The sequence below is a fragment of the Phacochoerus africanus genome, chromosome 2 (assembly GCF_016906955.1).
Source record: "Phacochoerus africanus isolate WHEZ1 chromosome 2, ROS_Pafr_v1, whole genome shotgun sequence".
Classification (NCBI taxonomy): domain Eukaryota; kingdom Metazoa; phylum Chordata; class Mammalia; order Artiodactyla; family Suidae; genus Phacochoerus; species Phacochoerus africanus.
The window spans coordinates 114,671,750-114,696,847 of NC_062545.1; positions in this window are offsets into that span (position 1 = coordinate 114,671,750).

Consider the following 25,098-nt stretch of genomic DNA (forward strand, 5'->3'; position numbering starts at 1 on the left):
TAATTGACTTATCTGTTTTTGCTAAAAATTTCCCTTCTTGTGTTGGCTAATTCTCTCAAATATTATGTTTTGCTTACGAATTTGTTGGTGTCTATCCATCTTACAAGGGTTTTTAAAAGTAATTATAATCAGGGCACAGCCAGCAGGGAAGCTTAAAATATTGGAAGACTCTTCCTTGTACTGTTAAATTAGAAAATGGGAGTTCCCATCATGGCTCAGCAGTAACGAATCTGGCTAGTATCCATGACGACTCGGGTTCAATGCCTGACCTCGACCAGTGAGTTAAGGTTCCAATTGAGCTGTGGCGTAGGTCAGAAATGTGGCTTGGATTCTTCATTGCTGTGGCTGTGGCACAGACCAGCAGCTGTATCTCCGATTTGACCCCTAGCCTGGGAACTTCCATGAGCAACGAATGCGGCCCTAAAAAAAAAAACAACAAAAAAGATGAATTTAGAAAGTGTTATCTATGTCTTAACTTAGGTAATTACTGGTGTACATAGCAGGGCAAAGGGCAGACAGGGTTGTGTTGAAACAGCATACAGTAGAGACAACATAATACTACTCACTAGAGATGAAATCTGGAAAAAAGGGGGATTTATCCAAAGAGTTTATGGCCAGAAGTTCTAGCATTACCTTACAATTAAAGTGATTCATCCAAAACCCAGTTTGATGGCAAGGGGAGCATTGTAGAAAATTCCATTGTACATTGATTTTGGAAAAGGTTTCCTTCTAAAAAATTTCAGAAAATAGGCCGAACATGTGTGTGTGCGCACGCACACACACACACAGTATAGTCTTTAAGCTATTCTGAAGTTTCATGCCATAATGGCTCAGTTCCGTATAGCTGAGCAAACATGCATGTTTCTTTACCAGGTATTAACCAGTTAGGACACCACAGTTTAGACAGTGGGGACCCACATAGGCTGATGCTCTTGTTTCAGCTTCTCTGCCAAACAGTACATTACGGGACAGTGGTCCTCACAGGTAGGAGAATTAAAAGACAACTTTTCACTTCTGTTCAGCAACAACAACAAAATGACAATACCCACTACATGACAATACACAAAACGTGCATGATACAATGTTATACAGTGCATGCCAAGCCACACTGAAGTGAGGCAAAGGAAAAAATCAGGACTATTAATCCTATCCTTATTGAAAGAACAATTTTTGGCCACATGTGGAAGTTCTGAAGCCAGGGATCGAACCCATGCCATAGCAGTGACCCAAGACGCAGCAGTGACAATGCCAGATCCTTAATTCTGGGTCACCAGGGAACTGGTGAAATTTTTGATATTCATTCATCATGAATTTTTTTGCATTAATTTTGATTTTTGAAGTATTGCATTAAAATATTATTTATCTTCATCACTGAATTTTTTGGGCACCCTCTTAAATTTTGCACTTCAGACAAGTGCCTTACCTCACTTGGGCCCTGGCCCTAATGCTAAAAGGGCCAGTTTTTACGTGGCAGGTCCTAGGCTAAATGCTTTACCTACAGTACTTACTTTATTCCCTGCAACAACCCAGGAGTAAAGCTGACACTTAGAGACATTACTATGGCTTGTTCAAGTCCCCAAACTGTTTAGTGCTAGAGTGAATGAATACACAGGTAAAGCTCATGGAGGCTCTGTTTGCATCTAAGTTTCGGGTAATTCATCCATAATTCACACCTTGGAAGACATGACTCAGGATGAAAAGGCAGTTATTGTGTCTGATGTATAGTGTATATCTAGAAAGAGTCCTATTAATATTTGTAAAATTAAGCAGACTTCTAATAGGGAGCTGGAATTTCATCATGATGAGATATTTCACAGGGCTGCTAGATCAATAAATGAATTGTTGATAATCTTGATTAGTGGGTAGGATTTTCAGATGTTGGTCATTGATGTTCTTGTATGGAAAATACAACAATGATTTTTCATGTCATTGGCCATAGTTAGATTCCACATAAGAATAATGATGACATATATTGTAAATTTTAAGTACTATTTTTGTAGCATGGTGGAATTTGAACCTGGGCACTTCTGATGCTACAAGCTGTGTTTTAATCAGGTGCTGGTTTGCCACTCGATAACCACATGAGACTAGGAAGGAAAAATGCCTCACAAACCTCAGTTCATAAAGTGTGTGGCATAGTAGGACTTGAATAAATGATGTTTTTGTTCCTCTTTTCTTCCCCCAAGAATTACACTTATTAAAGAATATAAACAGTAATATTAAAAAAATTTTTTATTCTGGGGAGAGCAAATTAATTTTAACACTGATTTCTTACACCTTCACTAGGGTCTACACTGGCAAAGAATGAAGATTCGGTGTGATTGTCCATTTGAACCTGATAAAAGAATCTTTAGCTTGAAATACACAGAGCCAAAAATATTCTGGAATTTGAGCATCTTTTAAATATAATGAAACTGGATTAAGTTCTTTATGAGTTCATGCTTACTAGCAAAAAGCATACAGAGTGACCTTTTTAAAAGTCCTAATTAATACACAATACATATTCCACACTTAAAATTAATTTCTTTTCTTTCTTGGCCTTCCTGCGGCATATGGAGCTCCCAGGCCAAGGATCAGATTTAAGGCACGGTTTCAACCTACATCAGAACTGTAGCAATGCTGGATCCTTAACCCACTGTGCCAGGCCAGGGATCGAACCTGCATCCCAGCACTCCCAAAATGCTGCCAATCCCGTTGCACCACAGTGGGAACTCCTAAAATTAATATTATGCAGTTGCTCTTAAAAAACAAATAGTACGTTTAATCCTCTTTGTTTCCTCTCCAGCATTTGCATACACTTTAATTGTCTTTACCTATATAAAGGAGATTTCCCAAGGCAATGTGAATGAATTGTAGGATTTTCTATCAGGAGCTGGGGTCCCCCATAGTCATGCAGTAGGTTTCCGTCACTATAGGCTGAGGAAATAACCTTCTCTTCCTCTTATGGATACTAGTCAGAATCATTAACCACTGAGCCATGGTGGGAACTCCTTCTCTTCCCCTTAGAAGACATTCTTTCTCCTTTAGGAGGATTCATTCTATGAAGTTGCTGGACACTATTGGTAAATGTATAGGCCAGTTACTTCTCTTTGACTCAGTTTCATAATTTGTAAAATGGGGGTAAGGCAGTGCCTACTTCATTGGGTTCTAATGGAGTTCAAAGGTATTAAATCAGATAAAAATATTAGAATCAGGAGTTCCCACTGTGGCTCAGCGGTAACTAGCAGTTGTGGCTTGACTAGTACCCATAAGGATGCAGGTTTGATCCCTGGTCGTGTTCAGTGGGTTAAGGATCCAGCGTTGACATGAGCTGTGGTGTAGGTAACAGATGTGGCTTGGATTAGACCCCTCGCTTGGGAATGTCCATATGCTGCACATGCAGCCCTAAAAAAAAAATAAAAGTCAGAATCACATTTAGTTACTATTTTTAAATTATGTATTATATCTAATATCACATAAGTTTATTATTACTATTTTTCTCCCAGGACCCAATCAGAAGAGTGGCGGTCTAATTAATATTGGCTCAATAATTTCATCTTACTTATGCAGACAGAATTTGGTAATTAATCTGGTTAACTCACTCCTCACACTAGTACTGATGTTGCTTGTTTTGGAATAATTCTAAGTATCCTTCTGGTGTCAGCCACACCCTAAACCATCTCTTTCCCTTGCATGAAGTTATCAATATCCTAGTCAAATAGATGTACAGCCCCTAACACCCTAGATCCTTTTTGGCTGCACCTAACATACATTCCAAGGTCTCCTCTAGGAATAAGAAGTGAGATTGCCACAGTGTGGTTTCTGCCTTACCTGAATCCTTCCTGCTCCACATCTATGATTAAACAAATTAAGTACCACCCAGGCCCTTAAAAAGGGCAGAGGCCCATGTATTTGTTGCCTTGGGAAAAGTGTAAATGGCATCACCTGCCCATCCTCCTTCCTCCCACTCCCAGTTGAAATCACTCAGCTCACAATGGACACTTCTGAGGATCAATATAGCCAGCACTGACTGAAGACTCAATGACTACCACTGCCAGCGCAATGCCAGACAGTGATCTGGCCCCTGCTTTCAGCTGTTTGGTTTATTCTCCTGAAACATAAAGTAGGATTTCATGGAGTTCTCGTTGTGCCTCGGTGGTTAACAGTCCGACTAGCATCCATGAGGACGCAGGTTCAGTCCCTGGGCTCACTCAGGGGTTTAAGGATCCGGCATTGCCATGAGCTGTGGTGTAGGTGGCAGATGTGGCTCAGATCCCATATTGCTGTGGCTGTGGTATAGGCTGTTGGCTACAGCTCCAATTGGACCCCTAGCCTGGGAACCTTCATATACCATGGGTGCTGTCCCAAAAGGCAAAAACAACAACAACAACAAGACAGTAAATAAATAAATAAAGTAGGATTTCAAAGCATCACCAGAACAAGGAAGACTTTTACTTCCCTCCTCCCCCCGCCACCTGAGCTGAGTCAGTCCCCTAAGATTCTTTCCTCCACCTGCCTAGCATCAGGAATGGATATGGTCCAATCCTGAGTAGTATCTCTGCCCAAGGCTCTTACTTCAGAAGTTAGGGCTGAGTTTTTCTTGGCTTATTTTCTTCCAAATCCAGTCAGAAGACAACTGATTATTACTGTTTCGCATATTTTATTTTATTTGAGTAATTTCAATACTCAAAAGTCAGAGAATCTTTTTTGGATAGGTTTAGTAACAAAAATTCTTGCTAATTCATTATAAGTTTAAAACATAAGCAGATGTTCTTGCGTGGTGCAGCGGGTAAGGATCTGGTGTTGTCACAGTGGTGGCACAAGTGGAAACTGTGGTATGGGTTCAAATGCTAGTCCAGGGAAATTCCACATGCCGTGGGTGTGGCCAAAAAAAAAGTTTAAAAGCAAACAAACAAAAAACCCACAAGTATATCCTTATATAGCATCTAACCTTAATATAATCAGTTTGGCATTTCTCTTTTGTATTTTTATTTTTGGTTGCACCTGTGGCATGTGTAAGTTCCCAGCCCAGGGATCAAACCCTTGCCACAGCAGTGACCCAAGCCACTACAGTGACAATTTGGATCCTTAACCCACTGAGCCACAAGAGAACTCCAGTTCAGCATTTCTTTTTCCAAAGAAGAGTCTACCCTTTTTCCAAGGAGAAAAAATAGTAACTGTATAAATTTTTTTCACAGGTGATTATCAGCCTTGGAGTTCCCTTTGTGGCTCAGCAGTAACAAACCTGACTAGTATTCATGAGGATGAGGGTATGATGCCTGGCCTCGCTTCATTGGGTTAAGCATGTGTCTCTGTGAGCTGTGGTGTAAGTCACAGACGCAGCTCAGATCCCACAGCATTGCTATGGCTGTGGTGTAGGCCTGGGGCTGCAGCTCCAATTGAACCCCTAGCCTGGGAACTTTCATATGACATGTGTGTGGCCCTAAAAAGCAAAATAAATAATAAATAAAGAGAGAGAGAGAGAGATCGGCCTTCCTTTTATTAAGTTTAAAGATGAAAATTACAACATAGGTAGTTTTATGAGCAATATTGAATGACAGGCCAACCAATAAGACTGCCTGTAGTAAGCCCTCTAAAAGTTACAGAAATTGTGCAAGAAAATTTCTTATAACTGAAGGACATAAGTATCTAAATCGAACAGAACCACCAAGTACCTGGCACAATGAATTAAAAAAGACTCATATAATGGGAGTTCCCTGGTGGCTCGTCAAGATAAGGATCCAGTGTTGTCACTGTTGTGGCTCTGGTTACTGCTGTGGCATGAGTTTGATCCCTGGAACTAGAAGCTTCTGAATGCCATGGGTGCAGCTATGAAAAAAAAAAAAAGGACTCATACCAAGGCAATTCATTTTGAAATTTCTTTTTTTTTTTTGGCTTTATTTTGCTTTATTTTAAATAAATTTTTATTTATTTATTTATTTATTTTTATTTTCCCACTGTACAGCAAGGGGGTCAGGTTATCCTTGCATGTATACATTACAATTACATTTTTCCCCCAGCCTTTCTTCTGTTGCAACATGAGTATCTAGACAAAGTTCTCAATGCTATTCAGCAGGATCTCCTTGTAAATCTATTCTAAGTTGTGTCTGATAAGCCCATGATCCCGATCCCTCCCACTCCCTCCCCCTCCCATCAGGCAGCCACAAGTCTCTTCTCCAAGTCCATGATTTTCTTTTCTGAGGAGATGTTCATTTGTGCTGGATATTAGATTCCAGTTATAAGTGATATCATATGGTATTTGTCTTTGTCTTTCTGGCTCATTTCACTCAGTATGAGATTCTCTAGCTCCATCCATGTTGCTGCAAATGGCATTATGTCGTTCTTTTTTATGGCTGAGTAGTATTCCATTGTGTATATATACCACCTCTTCTGAATCCAATCATCTGTCGATGGACATTTGGGTTGTTTCCATGTCTTGGCTATTGTGAATAGTGCTGCAATGAACATGCGGGTGCACGTGTCACTTTGAAGTAGAGTTTTGTCCGGATAGATGCCCAAGAGTGGGATTGCGGGGTCAATATGGAAGTTCTATGTATAGATTTCTAAGGTATCTCCAAACTGTTCTCCATAGTGGCTGTACCAGTTTACATTCCCACCAACAGTGTAGGAGGGTTCCCTTTTCTCCACAGCCCCTCCAGCAGTTGTTATTTGTGGATTTATTAATGATGGCCATTCTGACTGGTGTGAGGTGATATCTCATGGTAGTTTTGATTTGCATTTCTCTTATAACCAGCGATGTTGAGCATTTTTTCATGTGTTTGTTGGCCATCTGTATATCTTCTTTGGAGAAATGTCTATTCAGGTCTTTTGCCCATTTTTCCATTGATTGATTGGCTCTTTTGCCGCTGGGTTGTATAAGTTGTTTATATATTCTAGAGATTAAGCCCTTGTCGGTTGCATCATTTGAAACTATTTTCTCCCATTCTGTAAGTTGTCTTTTTGTTTTCCTTTGGGTTTCCTTTGCTGTGCAAAAGCTTTTCAGTTTGATGAGGTCCCATGGGTTTATTTTTGCTCTGATTTCGATTGCTTTGGGAGACTGACCTGAGAAAATATTCATGATGTTGATGTCAGAGAGTGTTTTGCCTATGTTTTCTTCTAGGAGTTTGATGGTGTCCTGTCGTATATTGAAGTCTTTCAGCCATTTTGAGTTTATTTTTGTGCATGGTGTGAGGGTGTGTTCTAGTTTCATTGCTTTGCATGCAGCTGTCCAGGTTTCCCAGCAATGCTTGCTGAATAGACTTTCTTTTTCCCATTTGATGTTCTTGCCTCCCTTGTCAAAGATTAATTGACCATAGGTGTCAGGGTTTATTTCCAGATTCTCTATTCTGTTCCATTGGTCTGTCTGTCTGTTTTGATAACAGTACCACACTGTTTTGATGACTGTGGCTTTGTAGTATTTCTTGAAGTCTGGGAGAGTTATGCCTCCTGCTTGGTTTTTGTTTCTGAGGATTGCTTTGGTGATTCTGGGTCTTTTGTTGTTCCATATAAATGTTTGGATTGTTTGTTCTAGTTCTGTGAAAAATGTCATGGGTAATTTGATAGGGATTTCATTGAATCTGTAGATTGCTTTGGGTAGGATGGCCATTTTTACAATATTGATTTTCCCAATCCAGGAACATGGAATATCTTTCCATTTCTTTACATCTTCTTTGATTTCTTTGATTAAAGTGTTATAGTTCTCGGCATATAGGTCCTTTACCTCCTTGGTCAGGTGTATTCCGAGGTATTTGATTTTGTGAGGTGCAATTTTAAAAGGTATCGTATTTTTGTATTCCTTTTCTAATATTTCATTGCTGGTATACAGAAATGCAACTGACTTCTGAATGTTAATCTTATATTCTGCAACTTTGCTGAATTTATTAATCAGTTCAAGGAGTTTTGGGGTTGAGTCCTTAGGGTTTTCTATGTATAGTATCATGTCATCTGCATACAGTGACAGTTTTATCTCTTCTCTTCCTATATGGATGCCTTTTATTTCTTTGGTTTGTCTAATTGCTGTGGCTAGGACTTCCAAAACGATGTTGAAGAGCAGTGGTGAGAGTGGGCATCCCTGTCTTGTTCTAGATTGGAGTGAGAAGGCTTTCAGTTTTTCCCCATTGAGGATTATATTTGCTGTGGGTTTCTCATAAATGGCTTTGATTATGTTCAGGAATGTTCCCTCTATACCCACTTTGGCGAGGGTCTTGATCATGAATGGATGTTGGACTTTGTCAAATGCTTTTTCTGCGTCTATTGAGATGATCATATGATTTTTGACTTTTTTTTGTTAATGTGGTGTATGATGCTGATTGATTTGCGTATGTTGAACCATCCTTGTGAACCTGGGATGAACCCAACCTGGTCATGGTGTATAATTTTTTTGGTATGTTGTTGGATTCGGTTGGCTAAGATTTTGTTGAGAATTTTTGCCTCTATATTCATCAATGATATTGGGCGATAGTTTTGTTTTTTGGTGGTATCTCTGTCTGGTTTTGGAATGAGGGTGATGGTGGCATCATAGAATGTCTTTGGGAGTATTCCTTCTTCTTCAACCTTTTGAAAGAGTTTAAGGAGGATGGGCACCAATTCCTCTTTATATGTTTGATAGAATTCACCTGTGAAGCCATCTGGTCCTGGGCTTTTATTTGTAGAGAGTGATTTTATGACCTCTTCAATTTCATTTCTAGTGATCAGTCTGTTCAGTTGGTCTGTTTCTACTTGATTCAGTTTTGGCAGGCTGTAAGATTCTAGAAAACTGTCCATTTCTTCCAGATTGTCAAACTTGTTGCCATATAGTTGTTCATAGTATTCTCTTATGGTTTTTTGTATTTCTGCTGTATCCGTTGTGATTTCTCCTTTTTCATTTATAATTTTGGTTATTTGGGTTCTTCCTCTCCTCTTTTGAGTGAGTCTGGCCAGGGGTTTGTCAATTTTGCTTACCTTTTCAAAGAACCAGCTCTTGGTTGTATTAATTTTCTCTATTGTTTTTTGAGTCTCTATTTTATTGATTTCTTCTTTGATCTTTATAATTTCCTTCCTTCTGCTGACTTTAGGTCCTTTTTTGTTCTTCTTTTTCTAATTCATTTAGGTGGAGGGTTAAGTTGTCAATTTGGGATCTTTCTTCTTTTTTGAGAAAGGCCTGTATTGCTATAAATTTCCCTCTGAGCACTGCTTTCGCAGCATCCCATAGATTTGGAGCGGTTGTGTCTTCATTATCATTTGTTTCAAGGTAGTTTTTAATTTCCTTCTTGATTTCCTCATTGACCCATTGGTTTTTTAGTAGCATGTTGTTTAGTCTCCATGCAGTAGGTTTTTTCTCTTTCCTTTTCCCATGGTTGGTTTCTAATTTCATGGCATTGTGGTCAGAGAAGATACTTGAGATAATTTCTATGCTCCTCAATTTATTGAGGTTAGCTTTGTGTCCCAATATGTGGTCGATTCTTGAGAATGTTCCATGAGCATTTGAGAAGAATGTGTATTCTGCTTTTTTTGGATGTAGGGTCCTGAAGATATCAATTAAGTCTAACTTTTCTATTGTTTCCTTTAGGATCTCTGTTGCTTTACTGGTTTTCTGTCTAGAGGATGTGTCCATTGATGTGAGGGGGGTATTAAGGTCTCCTACTATGATTGTATTCTCATCAATATCTCCCTTTATGTCTGTTAATATTTGTTGTATGTATCTGGGTGCTCCTGTATTTGGGGCATATATGTTGACGATAGTAACATCCTCTCCTTGAATGGATCCCTTAATCATTAAGTAGTGTCCTTCTTTGTCTTTCTTTATGTCTTTTGTTTTAAAGTCTATTTTGTCTGATATGAGCGTTGCGACTCCTGCTTTTCTGTCATGTCTATTGGCGTGAAATATTTTTCCCCACCCTTTCACTTTCAATCTATATGTATCTTTTGTCCTAAGGTGAGTTTCTTGTAGGCAGCAGATTGAAGTTTTTTGCCTTTTTATCCACTCAGCCACTCTGTGTCTTTTGATCAGAGCATTCAGTCCATTGACATTTAAGGTGATAATTGATAGATGATTATTTATTGCCATTTGAACCTCGTGTTCCAGTTGATTCTATGGTTCTCCATTCTTCCTTTTTTTTTTTTTTTTTTGGTTGGATGGTCTCCTGTTGTTATCTGCTTGAGTGTATTTTTTTTTCATTTTTTGCAAATGCCATATTTGGTTTTGGCTTGTGGTTGCCCTGTTTTTTAAGTATGCTAACCCCTTCCCATAATTGTGTGTTTTAGCCTGATGGTCCTGTAAGTTCAAACACTTCATTACTATATTAAAATTAAGAAGAGAAACATACAAACAAACAAAAACAGTTATTTACTTCCTAACATCCCTTGCCCACATTTTATGGTTTTGATGACACTTTTTTTTTCTTTTTAATTTTATTTTGTTTGAGGCCTGTTCATGATTAAATCTGTATGCTGGCTTATTTGAGTGACTGCTCTCTGATTGTGGTTTCCTCAGTCCTAGTTCTTCCTCTTCTTCTTTTTTTTTTCTTTTCTTTTTTCTTCCCTTTCCTTCCTTTCTTTTTGGTTTAGAGAAGCCCTTTCAATATTTCCTTTAACCTGGGTTTTGTGTTGCAGTATTCTTTAAGTTTTTGTTTGTTGGAAAAAATTTTTATTTCCCCTTCTATTTTAAATGATATTCTTGCTGGATAGAGTATTCTAGGTTGCATATTTTTTCCTTTTAGCACTTTAAATATCTCTTGCCATTCCCTCCTGGCCTGTAGTGTTTCTGTAGAGAAGTCAGCTGATATTCTTATGGGGGTTCCCTTGTAGGTAACATTCTGTTTTTCTCTTGCTGCCTTTAGGATCCTCTCTTTATCACTAACTTTTGCCATTTTTATTATGATGTGTCTTGCTGTGGGTCTATTTGGGTTCAGTTTGTTTGGGGCCCTCTGTGCTTCTTGGATCTTGAACCCAGCATCCTTTAGATTTGGGAAGTTTCCAGCGATAATTTCTTCAAATATATTTTCCATCCCCTTATCTTTTTCTACTCCTTCTGGAATTCCTATTATGCGTAGATTGGCCCGCTTCATATTATCCCATAGGTCTCTTATATTGCTTTCCAGTTTTTTGATTCGGTTTTCTGTCTGTTGACCAGATTGAGTGATTTCCATTATTCTATCTTCCATATCACTGATTCGTTCTTCTGCATTATTCATTCTGGTTTTTACTGCCCTTAGTTCAGTTTGCATCTCTGCAAATGAATGTTCTAGTTTTTCTTGGCTCCTCCTTATATTTTCTAGTTCCTTTCTGAGGGTATCTGCATTCCTGTTCATATCTTCTCTTAATTCCTTCAGTATTTTCACTATTTCTCTTTTGAACTCCAGGTCTGTCAGACTGCCGAGATCTGTTTCATTGTTGACTGTTTTAGGTGAGTTCTCCTGTTGGTTTGACTGGGGGTGGTTTCTCAGCTTCTTCTTCTTGCTTGTTGTTTTCTTTCTCCTGAGGATGTTGTACTCTCCGTTATCGGGCAGTGTTTGCCTTGTCACTGCTGTGGAATATTTCCTGAGGGCTGGCTTGTTGGTCAATCTTTTTTGAGGCAGTGTGGCTTTTCTGGAGTGTTGATGGGGCTAACAGTGTTTCTTTGAAGCAAAGGAGGACTTCCTGAGGGCAGACAGGACTGGGAGGTCCACACCACGATGGTAGCAGATTTCACTTGGTCATGCAGATCTTGCTCTGGTGTTTTTAGGCTGTGGGGTTCTTGCAGGGGTTGGCGGTGTTGGGCAGCTGTTCCTCAGGAGTGCAGCATCCTCTGGGGGCTGGAGCAGCTATCTGGGTCACTGAGAACCTAAGAGGCTCTTCCCTAGGGCAGCCCAACTCAGAAGCATGGCCTGAGAATGTAGGCAGATCTTTCAACAGTCTGGCCAAGCTTGTTGCAGCTTTTCTGGGCTGCAGGGGGTCCTCCAGGTGGCTGGTGGTGCTGAGCAGCTATTCCGTGGGGGTGGGGCACCCCCTAGGGGCTTGGGCGGGTAGCAGGGCCACTGGAAACCCAAGAGGCTCCTCCCCAGGGCAGCCCGACTCAGAAAGACCGTCTGAGATCTTTTCCCGGCTTGGCCAGGCTTGTTGCAGCTTTTCTGGGCTGTAGGGGGTCCTGCCTGGAGCTGGCAGTCCTATGCAGCTGATCCACTAGGGCACCCCCTGGGGGCTAGGGCGAGTAGCAGGGCCGTTGGAAACCGAAGAGGCTCCTCCGGGGCAGCCTGACTCAGAAAAACTGTCCGGGAATTAGGCAGATCTATTCACTGCCTGGCTAGGCTTGTTCTAGCTTTTCTGGGCTGCAGGCCTTTTCTCAGGGGCTGGTGGTGTTTGGTACTACTCTGCGGAAGTGTAGCCCCTCCAAAGGGCAAGCAGGCCTGTGCAGGGACAGCCCCTGCAGTGGTAGGCTTCAGGCAATTGTTGAGGCCAGCCCTCCTGGATGGCAGGCAGCCTCAGGTTCGGCGAGAGTGTAGGGGGTGGCGGGGGTGGGGGGAGGGGATGCACTGGGAAGCACAGCTTTCAGCTAGCTAGCAGGCCTGTAAGCTTGCTGTGGCGTGGGGGGTATTCTATGGGGACTCACCCCTTCTTCTCTCCCCTCCCCAGCACGGGCGCAGACCAGGCTCTTTTCCCAGGTTCCCTCTGATGCGGCTTTCCACTTCCCCGCCCCTAGAGTATTGCTCCCTTCCTCTGCAACAGCTTTGTTTTCTAGACCTCCCAAGCAGTTTCCGCTCCGCCCCGCCCCCCCCAGCCCGGGGACTATCCTCTGGAGCCTAGGTCTCCGCGCCCAGCCCCCACCCAGGCGTCTCAATTTTTGGTGACTGTGCCCGTAGTTCAGATGGTCTGTTTGGTTCTTGATCAGCTTTTCCGTACTCCAACTTACTGCTACACTCTTCTCTGCATCTGGAGATTCCTCCGGTTCGTTTGATCTTTCCTCCGTGTAGGTGACTTTCCAGGGTGCGGGATCCCTTTCTCCAATGCAGTTCCCTTTCGGGAGCACCCGTCCTGCTCGGATTCGCCTTCTCTCACTCTCCTCTTTTCTCCCGTTCTGCCCCATAATGTCACGAACTTCTTGCCGTTATTGGAGTTTAGGTTCTTCTGCCAGCGATTGGTTGCTGTTCTGTGCGAGTCATTTATTCTGTAGATGTGCTTTTTGTTGTTGTGTTTGTGGGAGAGGGCGAGCGTGTCCCTCTGCTCCTCCGCCATCTTGTCCTCCCCTCATTTTGAAATTTCTGAACACTAAAGATAAAGAGGAGATTCTAAAATCTTCAAGACTATAAGTACATCACATACAAAGATCAACTTCTCCATAGTAACAGTGGAAGCAAGATCAGTACCTGTAAAATTCTGAGAGAAACTTATTTCTGTTCTAGAATTCTACATCCAGCTAAACTATCCACTGAGTCTGAGGGCAAAATGAAGACATTTTCTTGTATGCCACTTCCCCAAAATGTATTCCAACTGCACACTTTCCCAAGAATATACTGAGAAATATAAGCCATATAAGAAATTCAGCCAAGGAGTTCTCTTGTGGCTCAGCAGGTTAAGGTTCTGGAATGGTCACTGCAGTGGCTTGCATCACAGCTGTGGCATGGCCCAGGAACTTGCACATGCTGTGGGTGTGGCCAATAAAAAAAAGAAAGAAAGAAAGAAAAGAAAAAGAAAGAAACATGGTCCCAGGAGGTGGAAGGTCCACACCAAGACAATAGCAAAGAATTTAATTCTTAGGTATATGATAAAAGTAATCTCAGGACTAATGTCCAACAGGTCTTATGGAGATTAACCAGTAGGGACTGAAGCAAGAAACAGAGCACTGCAGCAAAGAGATTCCCAAGAAAATGAGACACAGAGAGAGAGAAAGAGACAGTGTTCCTGCTGCACCGCAATGGGTTAAGGATCCAGTGTTGCTGCTGCTGTGGTGTAGGTCTCAGTTATGTTTCAGATTAGATTCCTGGCCTGGAACTTCCATATGCCACAGGTGCAGCCATAAAAGAGAGAGAGAGAGAATGTGAGAGACAAACTGATTCCCTAATACATTTGTACCATAGTGAAAGTTCTACCAAAAAGTTTGTAGCTGAATTAGTGAAAAGTACAAAAAGAACTAAACCAATAGCCAAAAAAGGCAATTATTAATACCAAGAAAAGAAAAAGTTGTACAACCATACCTAGCTCAGCTGTGAACAATAGACATAATGTAAACACTGATTATCAGGTTTTCGGGGGTTTTTTGGGTTTTTTTTTTTTTGTTTTTTTTGGTCTTTTGAGGGCTGCACTGTGGCACATGGAGGTTCCCAAGTTAGGGGTCTAATCAGAGCTGTAGCTGCTGGCCTGTGCCACAGCCACAGCAGCAGCCAATCTAGGACACGTCTGCGACCTACACCAAAGTTCACAGCAATGCTGGATCCTTAACCCACTGAGCAAGGCCAGGGATCGAACCCACAACCTCATGGTTCCTGGGCGGATTCATTAACCACTGAGCCACGATGGGAACTCCTGATTATTGGTTTAATCAAAGGTTTTTATATCACCATATTGAGAAGATTGGAGGTGTATGTGACAGAAGTAGACTGAGGCGTCTAAGAAAGCTAAATCCGGAGTTCCCGTGGTGGTGTAGTGGAAATGAATTCGACTAGGAACCAGAAGGTTTCGGTTCGATCCCTGGCCTTGATCAGTGGGTTAAGGATCTGGCACTGCAGTGAGCTGTGGTATAGGTTGACAGTGTGGCTCAGATCTGGTGTTGCTGTGGCTATGGTGTAGGCCGGCAGCTGTAGCTCAATTCGACCCCCTAGCCTGGAAACCTCCATATGTCGAGGGTGTAGCCTTAAAAAAAAAGACCAAAAGATTAAAAAAAAAAAAGAAAAAGAAAGAAAGTTAAATCCTCAGCTTCCATACAAGGAAGTCAAAAGATAATATTTAACAGTGAAAGATCAAGAAGCATCAGCATAAGCTTCTTTAGCTTTAAACTAAATACATGTATTTATCTGATGCAAAAAAATAGAATAAAAATCAGTTGTGAGACAAAAATCAGAGCATATTTTAAAAACACATATACCTACTATTTTGAAAATCCTCAGGTTATTTCTTTAAGAGTCTTATTACTGCTTTTCTCCCTAGGACATAATGTCTGTATTCCTATTTTGGGCACTTTCAAAATGTGTGGTTAGCAAACCACAATTCTTCCCTTTGAGAATGGCATTGTGAAGCCTTTTTTTAGAGGACTTAAGACACTAATTTAAAAACCAATTTGGTTCAAAAGAACATAAACCCATTGACTGCACAGTAAATTGTTCCAAATATACTTTAATAACTTTCTGACCAAAAAAATCACTATATGGCTTTTCCTATCAGTTTTTTGCCCACTAAAATTAGAATAGTCAAGATAAGGTCTGTTTCGGAGTTCCCGTCGTGGTGAGGTGGTTAACGAATCCGACTAGGAACCATGAGGTTGCGGGTTTGATCCCTGACTTTGCTCAGTGGGTTAAGGATCCAGCGTTGCCGTGAGCAGTGGTGTAGGTTGTGGACACGGCTGGGATCCCATGTTGCTGTGGCTCTGGCATAGGCCAGCAGCTACAGCTCCAATTAGACCCCTAGCCTGGGAACCTCCATATGCTGCAGGAAAAGGCCCTAGAAAAGACCAAAAAAAAAAAAAAAGAAGATAAGATCTGTTTTATTAATACAAGAACATTTTCCAGATACATACAGTATTCATTTAAGGTATGAGGGTGGGGTGGGGTGTGTGTGTGTAAATATAATATTGTTTTAGAGCAAGGAAAAAGGAAAAACATTTTTTACTTAGCTTTTTATAAGCATTAAAAACAGCAGAAAGCCAGAGGACTTTTTTCCATTGCTCAGATAATGAAAATAATTGCCTGCTAAACAAATATTACATGCATTACCATGTAACAGAAGGGCTCCAGGATTCAGGGCAAAAGACTTAGGTTCAAATTTTGGTTTCATCTCTTACTGACTGGATGACTTGGGGCACATAATTCATTTTTTCTCAGCCCCCATTTCCTGATCTGTTGAGAATCTAGACTTTGAGAGGCACTAATCTAGGCATAGGGGATACAGTAGTCACTGCATACTCTAGACTCTCATGGTAGGAAGATAATAAGCAAGCAAAGTAATTTTATTTATTTATTTATTTATTTATTTTTTAGGGCCACATGTACCACATATGGAAGTTCCCAGGCTAGAGGTTGAATCAGAGTAGTAGCTGCCAGCCTACACCACAGCCACAGCCACAGCCACAGCAGATCCCAGCCACGTCTGTGACATATACCATACCATTCCTTGCAGCTCATGGCCACACTGGATCCTTAACCCTCTGAGCGGGGCCAGAGATTGAACTTGCATCCTTATGAACACAGTCAGGTTCATTACTGCTGAGTCACAATGGGAAATCAAGCAAAGTAATTTTAAAAAGCGATGAGGCTATAAAAAGAGCTGTAGGATAGTGACCAATGTGGAGCATGCTGGCTAGTTTAGAAAGGATAGCTAGCATGGACTTCCCCAAGAAGGTGGAATTTCACTGACACCTGAATGATCTAAAGTCAGCTCTGTGAGGCTCCATGGGAAGAGATTTCAGGCAGAAAGAACAGTCATCAGGAAGGGGTTTGGGATACTTGGGGCGAAAAGGAGGCTGGTGTGGTTTAAGCTCAGAAAGAGAGGAAGTAAGGGCTACTAGATGGATTGGGAGGGTATTGTGTATAGGAGCTTGAAAGACACAGGAAAGAGTTTGAGTTTTATTTGAAATGAGAATCAAAGGACAGTTTGGGGGTTGTTTGTTCGTTTGTTGGCCGTGCCCGAAGCATACAGAAGTTCCCAGGCAGGGATCGAACCCAGGCCACAGCAGTGACCAGAGCCACAACAATGACAACATTGAGTCCTTAAATGCTAGTCGACCAGAGAACTCCAAAGGACAGTTTTAAGCAGGGGAATAACCTGATCTGATTCACTCGGGTGGCTGGTGAGAATGAATTACAGGAGGGCATAAGAGAAAGCAGAGAAACAAGTTTTAAAGCTATTGTATGCATTGTAATTTGGTATGATGATGGCTTAGATTACCATGGTTGCAGGGGAGATGGAGATAGAACTAAACTGATTTTGAATATGCTGTAGAGTTAAGCAAACTTGTCACGAATTTGGGATAAAAGAAAGAAAAATCAAGCTGGTGGTTGTTTTTCAATCTGAGCCAAGGGGAAATTTATGACACCATTTATAAGATGGAGAACTCTGTGGGAGAATCCAGTTTAGGAGCAGAAATCAAGAATTCAGTTTTAGACGTATGAAGCATGAGATACCTATTAAACCTCTAAGAAGAAACCTCAAAGTGGCCGCTAGAACTATGAGTTTGAACTCTGGGGGGGAAGAGTTTGAGCAGAAGATATCTTTTGATTAGCATCAGCATACAGAAAGTACTTAAAGCTAAGGGACTAGATGAGATCATCTGTGGAAGACAGGCAGATGAGGTCCGAGATCAAGCCCTGGGAAACAGAAAAGGAACCCAGAAAGGAGGTTGGAAAGGAGGAGCATGTGTAGGTGAAAAGGGGCTAAGAAAGTATGGAGATGCAGAAGGCAAAGAAGAGTTTCAAGGAGGGTGTTAACCCCCTGGTCAGCTGGGTCAAAGGCTGCTGAAAACTTTCAGAAGTTAAGGCTCCAAAAAAAGTTATGGCTTTGGCAAATGGGGGCCACTGGTGGCCTTAATGAGGGCTGTTTCAGTGGAGGGGTAAGAACAGAATCTCTCTGAGCAGGTTGAGGAAAAGATGGGAGATGAATGAAGAAGTGATGACCCCAGACAATGCTTTCGAGGAGTCCTGCAGTGAAGAGGAGCAGAACAACGGGAAGGTAACCAGAAAGGTATTTATTTTGTTTTATTTACTTTTTTAATAGGAAACATTATAACAGGTTTCTTTTCTGATAGTAAGTAATCCAGTAAAGGGAGAGAAATCAGTGATGCAAGAGAAAGGAGGTGGTAGATATAGATCATGATTTTAAAATTCTAACAGGTGAGGAGTTTCCATCATGACTCAGTGGTTAACAATCCGACCAGGAACCTTGAGGTTGTGGATCTGGCATTACCATGAGCTGTGGTGTAGGTCATAGATGCAGTTTGGATCCCGCATGCTGTGGCTCTGGCGTAGGCCGGCAGCTACAGCTCTGATTAGACCCCTAGCCTGGGAACCTCCATTTAAAAAATAAATAAATAAATAAAATTCAAACAGATGAATAATTAAATACAAATTCTTTAAATTATATGAAAAATTTCCAGCAATAACTCCCTAATTTTTTTAACAGTTCTATGACATTTTCTGGTGTTTTGTTAGATAGTCCTCATCTCTTGATTCCAAGCACTTAACCTTGAATTTACATGTATCCAGTTTTTTGCTTTCTTCATAATCCATACTTGCCACAGATAATAAGCCTGTGTCCACATGAGCTATTGTTTTGTTGAGATTAAGAGATCAAGTCCTGGAGTCTAAATGGCTTGGATTTACTCACTTCTCTGCCACATAGTAGCAGTATGGCCTCAGGCAAGTTAATTAAATCTCTGAGTTTCAGGGTGTTTTTTAATCAAAAGTTAATGCCTATTTCATTAGGTGGTTCTGAGGCTTAAATTAAAAAAATACATGTAGGAGTTCCTATCGTGGTACAGCAGAAACAAATCTGACTAGGAACCATGAGGTTGAAGGTTTGATCTCTGGCCTTGCTCAGTGGGTTAAGGATCCGGCGTTGCAGTGAGCTGTGGTGTAGGTCACAGACACAGCTTGGATCCCGTGTTGCTGTGGCTCTGGCATAGGCCGGCAGCTGTAGCTCCGATTCAACCCTAGCCTGGGAACATACATATGCCTCGAGTGCAGCCCAAAAAAGAAAAAAAAAAAAAGAAAATATATGTAAAATGTCTGGCATGTAGTGGACATTCCATAAATAATAGCTGATATATCATTATCATATAGGCAAATAAAAAACAAAGTGAAAAATATTCAAATAGTTAAGATATTTACAATTTTAAGAGTTGATAAATTGCCTAATGAATTTAATAAATGACAAAAACTTCTTCTGAATCACCTGGAGTAATCTTTGTTATTACAGTTTTCAAAAGGTATACTATATATATATATATATATATATATATATATATATATATATATATAAAGCCTTTTTTTTTAAGGCCACATCCTCCGCATATGGAAATTCCCAGACTAGGGGTCAAATCAGAGCTGTGGCTACTGGCCACAGCCACACAAGGTCTGAGCTGCATCTACGCCCTACACCACAGCTCACAGCAACATGGGATCCTTAACCCACTGAGCGAGGCCAGGGATTGAACCCTCGTCCTCATGGATATTAGATGGGTTCACTACCACTGACCCATGATGGGAACTGCCTACCTCAATATTTTTTAAAGTGTGCATTGAACACCTGCTATGTGCAAGACACTTATTATGTGCCTCTACCTTATTTTTTTTAAATGAAAATATGGCCACAATGGACTTTCTTTTCCTTTCCTGGTCAAGAATATCAAATTAAAGCCAAGATAGAGACAGATAGATGATAGACAGATAGATAGATAGATAGATAGATAGATAGATAGATAGATAGATAGATAGATAGATAGATGATAGATGAAGCAGGCAGACAGACTGACTGACAATTAGGGTTTAATGGTTTCAAAAATCTGTCTCCAAGGAAAGAGCTTAAAGACCTCAATACTTTTTCCCAGGAAGGACCAAAGGCTCCAGATATTGTCCAGAATTAAATACAAAGGATAGTCAAGCATCAAAGTCCAGGCAGGGCACATTTTCAAATAAGGGTTTAGAGTTCTGTTTTAGACAAAAGAGCCAAAATTCAGGAGGGGATCCTGTGAGGAAAAGAGACTTGGGAAAAGTCTCCAGCAGCACCAGGGAGAGCTCCCAGCTGGTAACCGTCTCCCACAACACCCTAAGAAGATAGCCATTTTCCTTCAGAAACACAGGTCTTCCTCCTCTTGTTCTGCTTTCAAAGCAGGTCATCTAAATCCTAAGGATATTTCTGACCTCCGTTGAGAGGGATCATATCTGCTTACATGCAAGTACCAGTGACAAAGCCCCCAAGGACCCACTTTTCCACACAGACCCAATTCTACCTACAACATCGGTACCCAAAGTATGGTCTGTGGGCTGGGAGCACGAGCACCACTCCTTTGCTAGAATGCAGATTCACAGGTCCCACACCAGATGTATGAAACTGAATCCGCACTGTAACAAGAGTCCCAGTTGATTTATATGAACCTTAGACACTGAGAAGCATTTGCCTGGTGAACATGACCCCACCAGACTTTGGTGGAGTCTTCAAGAGCCTTGTTGATGAGATGAGAAACAGTGGCTCAGAAGGTAGGAACCCTGTTCATTGGAATCACTGGGGAAAATCTAGAATTTTGTGTTCTAAAAGAAGCCTAGTAATGTCGTGCCATCTGGAAATACAGGTAATTCTATTTGATTATATAATAAATCACCTAACTAGAAAGACATGACAAAAAGGAAGAAAGAAAAGGGAAAATTCTCTCTAGTTTGATATTCAGCATGCAACAATATGCAACAGATACTCAGTATGAAACGTTTATTTTTTCATTAAACTCAGCTGTCCTAATTTAAGAGAGTCTCCAAAAATATCAGTTGCTATTTAGCTTCCCTCAGTTAAGAGTTGTTTAATTTTTTTTTTTAGACAATGAAGTTGATTCTCATCACTGCAGAAGGGAGAACAGAATGTCATAAAGCCACAGAAAGATGTCCCCACCTACACATGGTCACAGTGCCATGACTCAGGGACACTATAACTTCAAGGCATGTTCTGGTCCAATAAACTTAGAGTGTTTTGGGAATTGCCAGAATCAGCTGTATGGAAGGGATTCATTTCCTGCTCAAATTTGATTTTTGCATTTCGATTTCCCAGCAGGAACATTTTTGTCCTGCTTCTGAGATGGCAGTCCCCAAGGAATGATTCTCCATTTTTATCCTGCAATGGATTTTCTAGGTCATCATTTCAGGTAAATTCTCTGTAAATCAATCAAGAATACACCAAGCACTTGTTCTGACTCCAGCTCTGTGCTGGGTAGTGCAAAGGGGAAAGCTGATTGGGGAGTGAGACCCCAAATATATTTAAGTTGCATGATCCCTAGCCTTGAGAGGTTTCTTATCTTGCTGAAAGGAGTTAAAATAAAAAGGATATACTGCGCCTCAAAAAAAAACAAAAAAAACAAAAACCCACACACATAAAAAGACAAAACAAACGAAAAAGCAAGAAACCATTAAGAAGAAATGAAAGACAGAATAATAAAGTGCTAAATTATATGGTTCATACTTTGAGTGCTAAAGAAGGTCAGAAAATAATGAGTTCTTTTCCTCTGAAAAGAGGAAAGGAAAGCTTAAAATGGGTTCTGATGATTTTGTGACATTTTAGTATAAAGAATCAAGATTAGACCAATTCCTAGAGAGGGAAAAAAAGAGAACAAAGGTGATTATTTAATGTCTCTTAATCTGACTTTTCACTTCCCTAAATGGGAAAAAGAACATTGGTATTTGTTTTGGTTGGCTGAGGTTTTGAAGCGAATTAAATGAGATGGTGTTTGTAAATGTTTTACATCCAAATAGCTAACCAAACTGATGAAATGATTTCAGTAACCAAATTATCAGTAGTGATTTACAACCAGAATTACTGGGAGTTCCCGTCATGGGTCAGTGGAAACAAATCTGACTAGTATCCATGAGGACACAGGTTCAATCCCTGGCCTTGCTCAGTGGGTTAAGGACCTGGTGTTGCTGTGAGCTGTGGTGTAAGTCAGCAGCTGTAGCTCCAGCCCTTAGCCTGGGAACCTCCATATGCCAGGAGTACAGCCCTAAAAAGACAAAAAGACAAAAAAAGAAAAGAAAAGAAAGAAACCAGAATTATTGATTTTATAACTGAAGAAAAAATAGCCAAAGTTTTTGTGTCAATCTTCTACATAAGATTTTTGTCCTGCCATCAGTCTATTTGGAAACCAAGTTACAGACCAAAAAGATAATGTGATGGGGGTGATAATACTGGCCACTGTCTGCTGTATACCATGTCCTTCCTACATGGGCCTTGCCGATCCCTTGCAGCAGTCCTGGGAGGAGGAAAGCTCACAGCCACTCCCTTCTAACCAAGCTTCACTAATAAGTGATGGAGCCTGGACATAAACTCATGCTTATTTGGTTTCAAAGCCCAAGCTCTTATTCCTATGTTACCAGGTTTTAAAAAAGGAATCAGAAGTAGAAAAGTTATTTATTAAAGCTTTTCCTAACATGCCTATTGTTAGCACGAACAACATTTGGAGGAAAAAAATAGCTGAATAAGTGAACTGAAGTGACTGTTGTACCAATCTTGAGAAGCACTTTGGAACTTATGAGCTACTGATCGGACTAAATTCTAACAATTTTTCTAAGCTTCTTTCTTTCTTCCTTCCTTTCTTTCTTTTTACAGCCATACCTGAGACTTATGGAAGTTCCTGGGCCAGAAGTTGAATCACCGTTGCAGCTGGGGCCTACACCACAGCCACAGCAACACCAAATCCAAGCTGCGTCTGCAGCCTACACCGCAGCTTACAGCAATACCAGATCCTTAACCCATGAGAACCAGGCCAGGGATTGAACCCACACATTGACACAACACAGAGACAACATTGGGTCTTTAACCTGCTGAGCCACAACAAGAACTTCTTTACACTTCCTTAACTCACTTTTGGAGAGAATAGATTCAAGAGAACGAGCTTATCCCTGTGAATTAGAGAGTATTATTTTCTGAAAGAGGAAACACTGGGTTATAGCTAATGAATTTGACTGGTGGTGAAAAGCAGTTTGGGTAAGTTACCAGACATCTCTTTTCTACATCAGATAGGTTTTCTGTTACTACTGTCCCTTGGCTCACCTCTGCAGCTAATCCACCAGCACAGGCTTAGAACTACCTCACAGCTCATGTCATATCCTCAATGCACCATGAAGCTTATACTGGAATGTTCTTTTGGTTCCCTAGAAGAGAAAAGGTTAATGCTTTCCTGGTAAAGTAGAATTTTTTTTATTACTATTTTGATCATAGGGTAAGTTTAACACTTAGAACTTGAGGAGGTGACATTAAGAAAATCAAGTAAATATAAAAGGGGAGATGACAGGTTGGGATGGCATTGGAGCCACTGACTCAGCATCCACAGACTCCAGGAGGGGGTGCCCAGTCAGGACCCTGAAGAGCTCAGCATTCATCTATTTGGACCTGTAGCGAGCTGAACTCACTTTATATCCATAGAGTCTCCAGTTTTGATTTTCCATGAGTTATTTTCCAGGATTTTTTTTGAGGGTAATGACAGGAGTTCCTCTAAAAGCTTCACCACACACATCCATCCCCCGTCCATCCCTTCAGCACTTCTGTGCACATCACCTGGGAAGACGCACCTGCAGAAGTCCAGGATAGTGGTTTACTCTTGAGCTGCTTACCTACAGGAAGAATTTTGAGCAACTACGTATCCTCAAGCACATTTTAAAGTTGATATCTAAAATTTTTCACTCTAAGTTCAAATAGTTGCAAAAGATGTAATTTCTGGCACAATAACATTTTTAAATTGAGCTGTTCCAACACACTTTGGAATGATTCCAGTATCCTCTCAGCACGACAGCTCTTTGAAATGTACCCGATTGGGTCATTATGAAGACTGAAGGATTTAAGATGACAGTGCCCTGCACACAAGAAATACTGTGTACTTGCTATGTGTGTCTGTCGGGGGCGGGGGGAGGTGTAGGGAGAGAGAGATGGAAAGGGGAGGTAAGACATTAGCAGTTCATCTTAGGAGGGGTGGTGGCAGGTGGGGTTGATGTCCCATGACATATCTCCTCAGACCATGCTTGAGTTCACTCACCCCTATGGGTCACAGTCCCTGCTGTGCTGAAGACTTTACATCTCAGTGTTCCCGTTGTGGCTCAGCGGTAATGAGCCTGACTAGTAGCCATGAGGATGCTGGTTTGATCCCTGGCCTCCTTCAGTGGGTTAAGGATCTATCTGGTGTTGCCGTAAGCTATGGTGTAGGTCGCAGACGCAGCTCGGATCCCACGTTGCTGTGGCTGTGCTGTAGGCTAGCAGCTACAGCTCCAATTTGACCTCTAGCCTGGGAACTTCCATATGCCTCAGGTGTGGACGTAATTACAAAAAAAAAAAAAAAAAAAGACTCAGAGTTCCCGTTGTGGCACAGCAGAAACGAATCTGACTAGGAATCATGGGGTTGCGGGTTCGACCCCTGGACTCGCTCAGTGGGTCAAGGATCCTGTGTTGCCGTGAGCTGTGGTGTAGGTTGCAGACATGGCTGGGATCCCGGGTTGCTACAGCTCTGGCGTAGGCCAGCGGCTACAGCTCTGATTAGACCCCTAGCCTGGGAACCTCCACATGCCGAGGGTGCAGCCCTATAAAAACAAACAAACAAACAAAAAGACAAAACAACAACAACCAAAAAAAAAAAACTTTACATTTCAAGTGGTACATCAGTCAGACTCCCTGCCAGAGAGCTCTCTCCACCTCAGAGGAGTTGCTAACACTCTTAGGCACAACGTGGGAACTGAGGCAGTTGACTCCCACAGCTTAACCAATGGAAGACAGGAGGCAGTGGAAAAGAGCCCTGGTCTTCTCCTTCTCTGTTGAGACAGTTGTGAATTTTCTGTCTTTTTAGGGCTGCTCCCGTGGCATATGGAAGTTCCCGGGCTAGGGGTCAAATTGGAGCTACAGCTGCCAGCCTGCGCCACAGCCACAGCAGTCGCACCTTTGACCTATACCACAGCTCATGGAAATACTGGATCCCTGACCCACTGAGCAAGGCCAGGGATCAAACCCGCATCCTCATGGATACTGGTTGGATTTGTTTCCGCTGTGCCACAATGGGGACCCCCAGACAGTTGTGAAAGTTCCTATACAATTCCCCAGATGGTACTCAGCAGGACTGAGCCCCAGGGACCCACAATGGTGACTGTCTTATTAAAGCACACATTATTGCTGTTTTTCCTTTTCTTATCTTTTCAAAGTAAATAAATAGATATTTTAAACATTTTAAAAAAGCAGCCCCATGGTACGGTTGGGCATTGTTCCTGGCTGCGTGCTCCAGAGCCT